This window comes from Lampris incognitus, chromosome 3, assembly GCF_029633865.1.
Source record: "Lampris incognitus isolate fLamInc1 chromosome 3, fLamInc1.hap2, whole genome shotgun sequence".
Lineage (NCBI taxonomy): Eukaryota > Metazoa > Chordata > Actinopteri > Lampriformes > Lampridae > Lampris > Lampris incognitus.
In genome coordinates this window covers 47,585,267-47,595,624 of record NC_079213.1, presented here as the reverse complement: position 1 = coordinate 47,595,624, position 10,358 = coordinate 47,585,267, and positions in this window count along the sequence as shown.

Here is a 10,358-nt window from a genome sequence, read left to right as displayed (position 1 = left end):
GATGGAACGCTCAGGAGAGCAAAGTGGATAAAGTTTATTTCTGATGCAACATTCAAAAGAGCTCAGTGGATAACGTTTAATTCTGATGCAGCGCTCAGAAGAGCTGAGTGGATAAAGTTTATTTGTGATGCAACATTCAGAAGAGCTCAGTGGATAAAGTTTGATTCTGATGCAACCCTCAGAAGAGCTGAGTTGATAAACGATATTTCTGATGCAACGCTCAGAAGAGCTGAGTGGATAATTTATATTTCTGATGCAACGTTCAGAAGAGCTGAGTGTATAAAATTTATTTCTGATGCAATAATCAGAAGAGCTGAGTGGATAAAATTATTTCTGATGCAACGTTCAGAAGAGCTCAGTGGATAAATTTTATTTCTGAAGCAACGCTCACAAAAGCTGAGTGGTTAACGTTTATTTCTGATGCAGTGCTCAGAAGAGCTGAGTGGATAAAGTTTATTTCTGATGCAACGTTCAGAAGAGCTAAGTGGATAAAGTTTATTTCTGATGCAACGTTCAGAAGAGATGAGTGGATAAAGTCTATTTCTGATGCAACATTCTGAAGAGCTGATTGGATAAAGTATATTTCTGATGCAACATTCAGAAGAGCTGGGTGGATAACGTTTATTTGTGATGCAACATTCAGAAGAGCTGAGTGGACAATGTTTGTTTCTGATGCAACGTTCAGAAGAGCTAAGTGGATAAAGTTTATTTCTGATGCAACGTTCAGAAGAGCTGAGTGGATAACGTTTATTTCTGATGCAATACTCAGAAGAGCTGAGTGGATAACGTTTATTTCTGATGCAACATTCAGAAGAGCTGAGTGGATAAAGTTTATTTGTGATGCAACATTCAGAAGAGCTCAGTGGATAAAGTTTGATTCTGATGCAACACTCAGAAGAGCTGAGTTGATAAACTATATTTCTGATGCAACGCTCAGAAGAGCTGAGTGGATAATTTATATTTCTGAAGTAACGCTCACAAAACCTGAGTGGTTAACGTTTATTTCTGATGCAGTGCTCAGAAGAGCTGAGTGGATAAAGTTTATTTCTGATGCAACGTTCAGAAGAGCTAAGTGGATAAAGTTTATTTCTGATGCAACGTTCAGAAGAGATGAGTGGATAAAGTCTATTTCTGATGCAACATTCTGAAGAGCTGATTGGATAAAGTATATTTCTGATGCAACATTCAGAAGAGCTGGGTGGATAACGTTTATTTGTGATGCAACATTCAGAAGAGCTGAGTGGACAATGTTTGTTTCTGATGCAACGTTCAAAAGAGCTAAGTGGATAACGTTTATTTCTGATGCAACGTTCAGAAGAGCTGAGTGGATAAAGTTTGTTTCTGATGCAATGCTCAGAAGAGCTGAGTGGATAAAATTATTTCTGATGCAACGTTCAGAAGGCTCAGTGGATAAAGTTTATTTCTGATGCAACGCTCAGAAAAGCTGAGTGGATCACATTTATTTCTGATGCAATGCTCAGAAGAGCTGATTGGATAAAGTTTATTTCTGATGCAACGTTCAGAAGAGCTAAGTGGATAAAGTTTATTTCTGATGCAACGTTCAGAAGAGCTGAGTGGATAAATTAATTTCTGATGCAACATTCAGAAGAGCTGAGTGGATAACGTTTATTTCTGATGCATAAAGTGTATTTCTGATGCAATGCTCAGAAGAGCTGAGTGGATAAAGTATATTTCTGATGCAACATTCAGGAGAGCTGAGTGGATAATTTATATTTCTGATGCAACGTTCAGAAGAGCTGAGTGGATAAAGTCTATTTCTGATGCAATGCTCAGAAGAGCTGAGTGGATAAAATTATTTCTGATGCAACGTTCAGAAGAGCTCAGTGGATAAAGTTTATTTCTGATGCAACGTTCAGAAGAGCTGAGTGGATAAAGTTTATTTCTGATGCAATGCTCAGAAGAGCTGAGTGGTTAAAATTATTTCTGATGCAACGTTCAGAAGAGCTCAGTGGATAAAGTTTATTTCTGATGCAACGCTCAGAAAAGCTGAGTGGATCACATTTATTTCTGATGCAATGCTCAGAAGAGCTGAGTGGATAAAGTTTATTTCTGATGCAACGTTCAGAAGAGCTAAGTGGATAAAGTTTATTTCTGATGCAACGTTCAGAAGAGCTGAGTGGAAAAATTAATTTCTGATGCAACATTCAGAAGAGCTGAGTGGATAACGTTTATTTCTGATGCATAAAGTGTATTTCTGATGCAATGCTCAGAAGAGCTGAGTGGATAAAGTATATTTCTGATGCAACATTCAGGAGAGCTGAGTGGATAATTTATATTTCTGATGCAACGTTCAGAAGGGCTGAGTGGATAAAGTCTATTTCTGATGCAATGCTAAGAAGAGCTGAGTGGATAAAATTATTTCTGATGCAACGTTCAGAAGAGCTCAGTGGATAAAGTTTATTTCTGATGCAACGCTCACAAAAGCTGAGTGGATCACGTTTATTTCTGATGCAATGCTCAGAAGAGCTGAGTGGATAAAGTTTATTTCTGATGCAACGTTCAGAAGAGCTAAGTGGATAAAGTTTATTTCTGATGCAGCGTTCAGAAAAGCTGAGTGGATAAAGTCTATTTCTGATGCAACATTCTGAAGAGCTGAGTGGATAAAGTATATTTCTGATACAACATTCAGAAGAGCTAAGTGGATAAAGTTTATTTCTGATGCAACGTTCAGAAGAGCTGAGTGGATAACGTTTATTTCTGATGCAATACTCAGAAGAGCTGAGTGGATAACGTTTATTTCTGATGCAATACTCAGAAGAGCTGAGTGGATAACGTTTATTTCTGATGCAACGTTCAGAAGAGCTGAGTGGATAAAGTTTATTTGTGATGCAACATTCAGAAGAGCTCAGTGGATAAAGTTTGATTCTGATGCAACACTCAGAAGAGCTGAGTTGATAAACTATATTTCTGATGCAACGCTCAGAAGAGCTGAGTGGATAATTTATATTTCTGATGCAACGTTCAGAAGAGCTGAGTGTATAAAATTTATTTTTGATGCAATAATCAGAAGAGCTGAGTGGATAAAATTATTTCTGATGCAACGTTCAGAAGAGCTCAGTGGATAAATTTTATGTCTGAAGCAACGCTCACAAAACCTGAGTGGTTAACGTTTATTTCTGATGCAGTGCTCAGAAGAGCTGAGTGGATAAAGTTTATTTCTGATGCAACGTTCAGAAGAGCTAAGTGGATAAAGTTTATTTCTGATGCAACGTTCAGAAGAGATGAGTGGATAAAGTCTATTTCTGATGCAACATTCTGAAGAGCTGATTGGATAAAGTATATTTCTGATGCAACATTCAGAAGAGCTGGGTGGATAACGTTTATTTGTGATGCAACATTCAGAAGAGCTGAGTGGACAATGTTTGTTTCTGATGCAACGTTCAAAAGAGCTAAGTGGATAACGTTTATTTCTGATGCAACGTTCAGAAGAGCTGAGTGGATAAAGTTTGTTTCTGATGCAATGCTCAGAAGAGCTGAGTGGATAAAATTATTTCTGATGCAACGTTCAGAAGGCTCAGTGGATAAAGTTTATTTCTGATGCAACGCTCAGAAAAGCTGAGTGGATCACATTTATTTCTGATGCAATGCTCAGAAGAGCTGATTGGATAAAGTTTATTTCTGATGCAACGTTCAGAAGAGCTAAGTGGATAAAGTTTATTTCTGATGCAACGTTCAGAAGAGCTGAGTGGATAAATTAATTTCTGATGCAACATTCAGAAGAGCTGAGTGGATAACGTTTATTTCTGATGCATAAAGTGTATTTCTGATGCAATGCTCACAAGAGCTGAGTGGATAAAGTATATTTCTGATGCAACATTCAGGAGAGCTGAGTGGATAATTTATATTTCTGATGCAACGTTCAGAAGAGCTGAGTGGATAAAGTCTATTTCTGATGCAATGCTCAGAAGAGCTGAGTGGATAAAATTATTTCTGATGCAACGTTCAGAAGAGCTCAGTGGATAAAGTTTATTTCTGATGCAACGTTCAGAAGAGCTGAGTGGATAACGTTTATTTCTGATGCAATACTCAGAAGAGCTGAGTGGATAACATTTATTTCTGATGCAACGTTCAGAAGAGCTGAGTGGATAAAGTTTATTTCTGATGCAATGCTCAGAAGAGCTGAGTGGATAAAATTATTTCTGATGCAACGTTCAGAAGAGCTCAGTGGATAAAGTTTATTTCTGATGCAACGCTCAGAAAAGCTGAGTGGATCACATTTATTTCTGATGCAATGCTCAGAAGAGCTGAGTGGATAAAGTTTATTTCTGATGCAACGTTCAGAAGAGCTAAGTGGATAAAGTTTATTTCTGATGCAACGTTCAGAAGAGCTGAGTGGATAACGTCTATTTCTGATGCAACATTCAGAAGAGCTGAGTGGATAACGTTTATTTCTGATGCATAAAGTGTATTTCTGATGCAATGCTCAGAATAGCTGAGTGGATAAAGTATATTTCTGATGCAACATTCAGGAGAGCTGAGTGGATAAAGTTTATTTCTGATGCAACGTTCAGAAGAGCTGAGTGGATAAAGTTTATTTCTGATGCAATGCTCAGAAGAGCTGAGTGGATATCGATTATTTCCGATGCAACGTTCAGAAGAGCTGAGTGGGTAAAGTGTATTTCTGATGCAACGTTCAGAAGAGCTGGGTGGATAAAGTTTATTTCTGATGCAACGTTCATAAGATCTGAGTGGATAAAGTTTATTTCTGATGCAACGCTCAGAAGAGCTCAGTGGATAACGTTTATTTCTGATGCAACGCTCAGAAGAGCTGAGTGGATAAATTAATTTCTGATGCAACGCTCAGGAGAGCAAAGTGGATAAAGTTTATTTCTGATGCAACATTCAAAAGAGCTCAGTGGATAACGTTTATTTCTGATTCAGCGCTCAGAAGAGCTGAGTGGATAAAGTTTATTTGTGATGCAACATTCAGAAGAGCTGAGTGGATAAAGTTTGATTCTGATGCAACACTCAGAAGAGCTGAGTTGATAAACTATATTTCTGATGCAATGCTCAGAAGAGCTGAGTGGATAATTTATATTTCTGATGTAACGTTCAGAAGAGCTGAGTGGATAAAATTTATTTCTGATGCAATAATCAGAAGAGCTGAGTGGGTAAAATTATTTCTGATGCAACGTTCAGAAGAGCTCAGTGGATAAATTTTATTTCTGAAGCAACGCTCACAAAAGCTGAGTGGTTAACGTTTATTTCTGATGCATTGCTCAGAAGAGCTGAGTGGATAAAGTTTATTTCTGATGCAACGTTCAGAAGAGCTAAGTGGATAAAGTTTATTTCTGATGCAACGTTCAGAAGAGCTGAGTGGATAAAGTATATTTCTGATGCAACATTCTGAAGAGCTGAGTGGATAACGTTTATTTCTGATGCAACGTTCAGAAGAGCTGAGTGGATAAAGTTTATTTCTGATGCAACGCTCAGAAAAGCTGAGTGGATAACGTTTATTTCTGATGCAATGCTCAGAAGAGCTGAGTGGATAAAGTTTATTTCTGATGCAACGTTCAGAAGAGCTAAGTGGATAAAGTTTATTTCTGATGCAACGTTCAGAAGAGCTGAGTGGATAAAGTCTATTTCTGATGCAACATTCAGAAGAGCTGTGTGGATAATGTTTATTTCTGATGCATAAAGTTTATTTCTGATGCAATGCTCAGAAGAGCTGTGTGGATAACGTTTATTTCCGATGCAACGCTCAGCAGAGCTGAGTGGATAACGTTTATTTCTGATGCAACGTTCAGAAGAGCTGGGTGGATAAAGTTTATTTCTGATGCAACACTCAGAAGAGCAGAGTGGATAACGTTTATTTCTGATGCAACGCTCAGAAGAGCTGACTGGATAAATTAATTTCTGATGCAACGCTCAGGAGAGCAAAGTGGATAAAGTTTATTTCTGATGCAACATTCAAAAGAGCTCAGTGGATAACGTTTAATTCTGATGCAGCGCTCAGAAGAGCTGAGTGGATAAAGTTTATTTGTGATGCAACATTCAGAAGAGCTCAGTGGATAAAGTTTGATTCTGATGCAACACTCAGAAGAGCTGAGTTGATAAACGATATTTCTGATGCAACGCTCAGAAGAGCTGAGTGGATAATTTATATTTCTGATGCAACGTTCAGAAGAGCTGAGTGTATAACATTTATTTCTGATGCAATAATCAGAAGAGCTGAGTGGATAAAATTATTTCTGATGCAACGTTCAGAAGAGCTCAGTGGATAAATTTTATTTCTGAAGCAACGCTCACAAAAGCTGAGTGGTTAACGTTTATTTCTGATGCAGTGCTCAGAAGAGCTGAGTGGATAAAGTTTATTTCTGATGCAACGTTCAGAAGAGCTAAGTGGATAAAGTTTATTTCTGATGCAACGTTCAGAAGAGATGAGTGGATAAAGTCTATTTCTGATGCAACATTCTGAAGAGCTGATTGGATAAAGTATATTTCTGATGCAACATTCAGAAGAGCTGGGTGGATAACGTTTATTTGTGATGCAACATTCAGAAGAGCTGAGTGGACAATGTTTGTTTCTGATGCAACGTTCAAAAGAGCTAAGTGGATAAAGTTTATTTCTGATGCAACGTTCAGAAGAGCTGAGTGGATAACGTTTATTTCTGATGCAATGCTCAGAAGAGCTGAGTGGATAAAATTATTTCTGATGCAACGTTCAGAAGAGCTCAGTTGATAAAGTTTATTTCTGATGCAACGCTCAGAAAAGCTGAGTGGATCACATTTATTTCTGATGCAATGCTCAGAAGAGCTGATTGCATAAAGTTTATTTCTGATGCAACGTTCAGAAGAGCTAAGTGGATAAAGTTTATTTCTGAAGCAACGCTCACAAAAGCTGAGTGGTTAACGTTTATTTCTGATGCAGTGCTCAGAAGAGCTGAGTGGATAAAGTTTATTTCTGATGCAACGTTCAGAAGAGCTAAGTGGATAAAGTTTATTTCTGATGCAACGTTCAGAAGAGATGAGTGGATAAAGTCTATTTCTGATGCAACATTCTGAAGAGCTGATTGGATAAAGTATATTTGTGATGCAACATTCAGAAGAGCTGGGTGGATAACGTTTATTTGTGATGCAACATTCAGAAGAGCTGAGTGGACAATGTTTGTTTCTGATGCAACGTTCAGAAGAGCTAAGTGGATAAAGTTTATTTCTGATGCAACGTTCAGAAGAGCTGAGTGGATAAAGTTTATTTCTGATGCAATACTCAGAAGAGCTGAGTGGATAACGTTTATTTCTGATGCAACGTTCAGAAGAGCTGAGTGGATAAAGTTTATTTGTGATGCAACATTCAGAAGAGCTCAGTGGATAAAGTTTGATTCTGATGCAACACTCAGAAGAGCTGAGTTGATAAACTATATTTCTGATGCAACGCTCAGAAGAGGTGAGTGGATAATTTATATTTCTGAAGCAACGCTCACAAAACCTGAGTGGTTAACGTTTATTTCTGATGCAGTGCTCAGAAGAGCTGAGTGGATAAAGTTTATTTCTGATGCAACGTTCAGAAGAGCTAAGTGGATAAAGTTTATTTCTGATGCAACGTTCAGAAGAGATGAGTGGATAAAGTCTATTTCTGATGCAACATTCTGAAGAGCTGATTGGATAAAGTATATTTCTGATGCAACATTCAGAAGAGCTGGGTGGATAACGTTTATTTCTGATGCAATACTCAGAAGAGCTGAGTGGATAACATTTATTTCTGATGCAACGTTCAGAAGAGCTGAGTGGATAAAGTTTATTTCTGATGCAATGCTCAGAAGAGCTGAGTGGATAAAATTATTTCTGATGCAACGTTCAGAAGAGCTCAGTGGATAAAGTTTATTTCTGATGCAACGCTCAGAAAAGCTGAGTGGATCACATTTATTTCTGATGCAATGCTCAGAAGAGCTGAGTGGATAAAGTTTATTTCTGATGCAACGTTCAGAAGAGCTAAGTGGATAAAGTTTATTTCTGATGCAACGTTCAGAAGAGCTGAGTGGAAAAATTAATTTCTGATGCAACATTCAGAAGAGCTGAGTGGATAACGTTTATTTCTGATGCATAAAGTGTATTTCTGATGCAATGCTCAGAAGAGCTGAGTGGATAAAGTATATTTCTGATGCAACATTCAGGAGAGCTGAGTGGATAATTTATATTTCTGATGCAACGTTCAGAAGGGCAGAGTGGATAAACTCTATTTCTGATGCAATGCTAAGAAGAGCTGAGTGGATAAAATTATTTCTGATGCAACGTTCAGAAGAGCTCAGTGGATAAAGTTTATTTCTGATGCAACGCTCACAAAAGCTGAGTGGATCACGTTTATTTCTGATGCAATGCTCAGAAGAGCTGAGTGGATAAAGTTTATTTCTGATGCAACGTTCAGAAGAGCTAAGTGGATAAAGTTTATTTCTGATGCAGCGTTCAGAAAAGCTGAGTGGATAAAGTCTATTTCTGATGCAACATTCTGAAGAGCTGAGTGGATAAAGTATATTTCTGATACAACATTCAGAAGAGCTGGGTGGATAACGTTTATTTGTGATGCAACATTCAGAAGAGCTGAGTGGACAATGTTTGTTTCTGATGCAACGTTCAGAAAAGCTAAGTGGATAAAATTATTTCTGATGCAACGTTCAGAAGAGCTCAGTGGATAAAGTTTATTTCTGATGCAACGTTCAGAAGAGCTGAGTGGATCACGTTTATTTCTGATGCAATGCTCAGAAGAGCTGAGTGGATAAAGTTTATTTCTGATGCAACGTTCAGAAGAGCTAAGTGGATAAAGTTTATTTCTGATGCAACGTTCAGAAGAGATGAGTGGATAAAGTCTATTTCTGATGCAACATTCTGAAGAGCTGATTGGATAAAGTATATTTCTGATGCAACATTCAGAAGAGCTGGGTGGATAACGTTTATTTGTGATGCAACATTCAGAAGAGCTGAGTGGACAATGTTTGTTTCTGATGCAACGTTCAGAAGAGCTAAGTGGATAAAGTTTATTTCTGATGCAACGTTCAGAAGAGCTGAGTGAATAACGTTTATTTCTGATGCAATACTCAGAAGTGCTGAGTGGATAACGTTTATTTCTGATGCAACGTTCAGAAGAGCTGAGTGGATAAAGTTTATTTCTGATGCAATGCTCAGAAGAGCTGAGTGGATAAAATTATTTCTGATGCAACGTTCAGAAGAGCTCAGTGGATAAAGTTTATTTCTGATGCAATGCTCAGAAAAGCTGAGTGGATCACATTTATTTCTGATGCAATGCTCAGAAGAGCTGAGTGGATAAAGTTTATTTCTGATGCAACGTTCAGAAGAGCTAAGTGGCTAAAGTTTATTTCTGATGCAACGTTCAGAAGAGCTGAGTGGATAAATTAATTTCTGATGCAACATTCAGAAGAGCTGAGTGGATAACGTTTATTTCTGATGCATAAAGTGTATTTCTGATGCAACGTTCAGAAGAGCTGAGTGGATAAAATATATTTCTGATGCAACATTCAGGAGAGCTGAGTGGATAATTTATATTTCTGATGCAACGTTCAGAAGAGCTGAGTGGATAAAGTATATTTCTGATGCAATGCTCAGAAGAGCTGAGTGGATCACGTTTATTTCTCATGCAATGCTCAGAAGAGCTGAGTGGATAAAGTTTATTTCTGATGCAACGTTCAGAAGAGCTAAGTGGATAAAGTTTATTTCTGATGCAGCGTTCAGAAGAGCTGAGTGGATAAAGTCTATTTCTGATGCAACATTCTGAAGAGCTGAGTGGATAAAGTATATTTCTGATGCAACATTCAGAAGAGCTGGGTGGATAACGTTTATTTGTGATGCAACATTCAGAAGAGCTGAGTGGACAATGTTTGTTTCTGATGCAATGGTCAGAAGAGCTGAGTGGATAAAATTATTTCTGATGCAATGGTCAGAAGAGCTGAGTGGATAAAATTATTTCTGATGCAACGTTCAGAAGAGCTCAGTGGATAAAGTTTATTTCTGATGCAACGTTCAGAAGAGCTAAGTGGATAAAGTTTATTTCTGATGCAACGCTCAGAAAAGCTGAGTGGATCACGTTTATTTCTGATGCATTGCTCTGAAGAGCTGAGTGGATAAAGTTTATTTCTGATGCAACGTTCAGAAGAGCTAAGTGGATAAAGTTTATTTCTGATGCAACGTTCAGAAGAGCTGAGTGGATAAAGTCTATTTCTGATGCAACGTTCAGAAGAGCTGAGTGAATAACGTTTATTTCTGATGCAATACTCAGAAGTGCTGAGTGGATAACGTTTATTTCTGATGCAACGTTCAGAAGAGCTGAGTGGATAAAGTTTATTTCTGATGCAATGCTCAGAAGAGCTGAGTGGATAAAATTATTT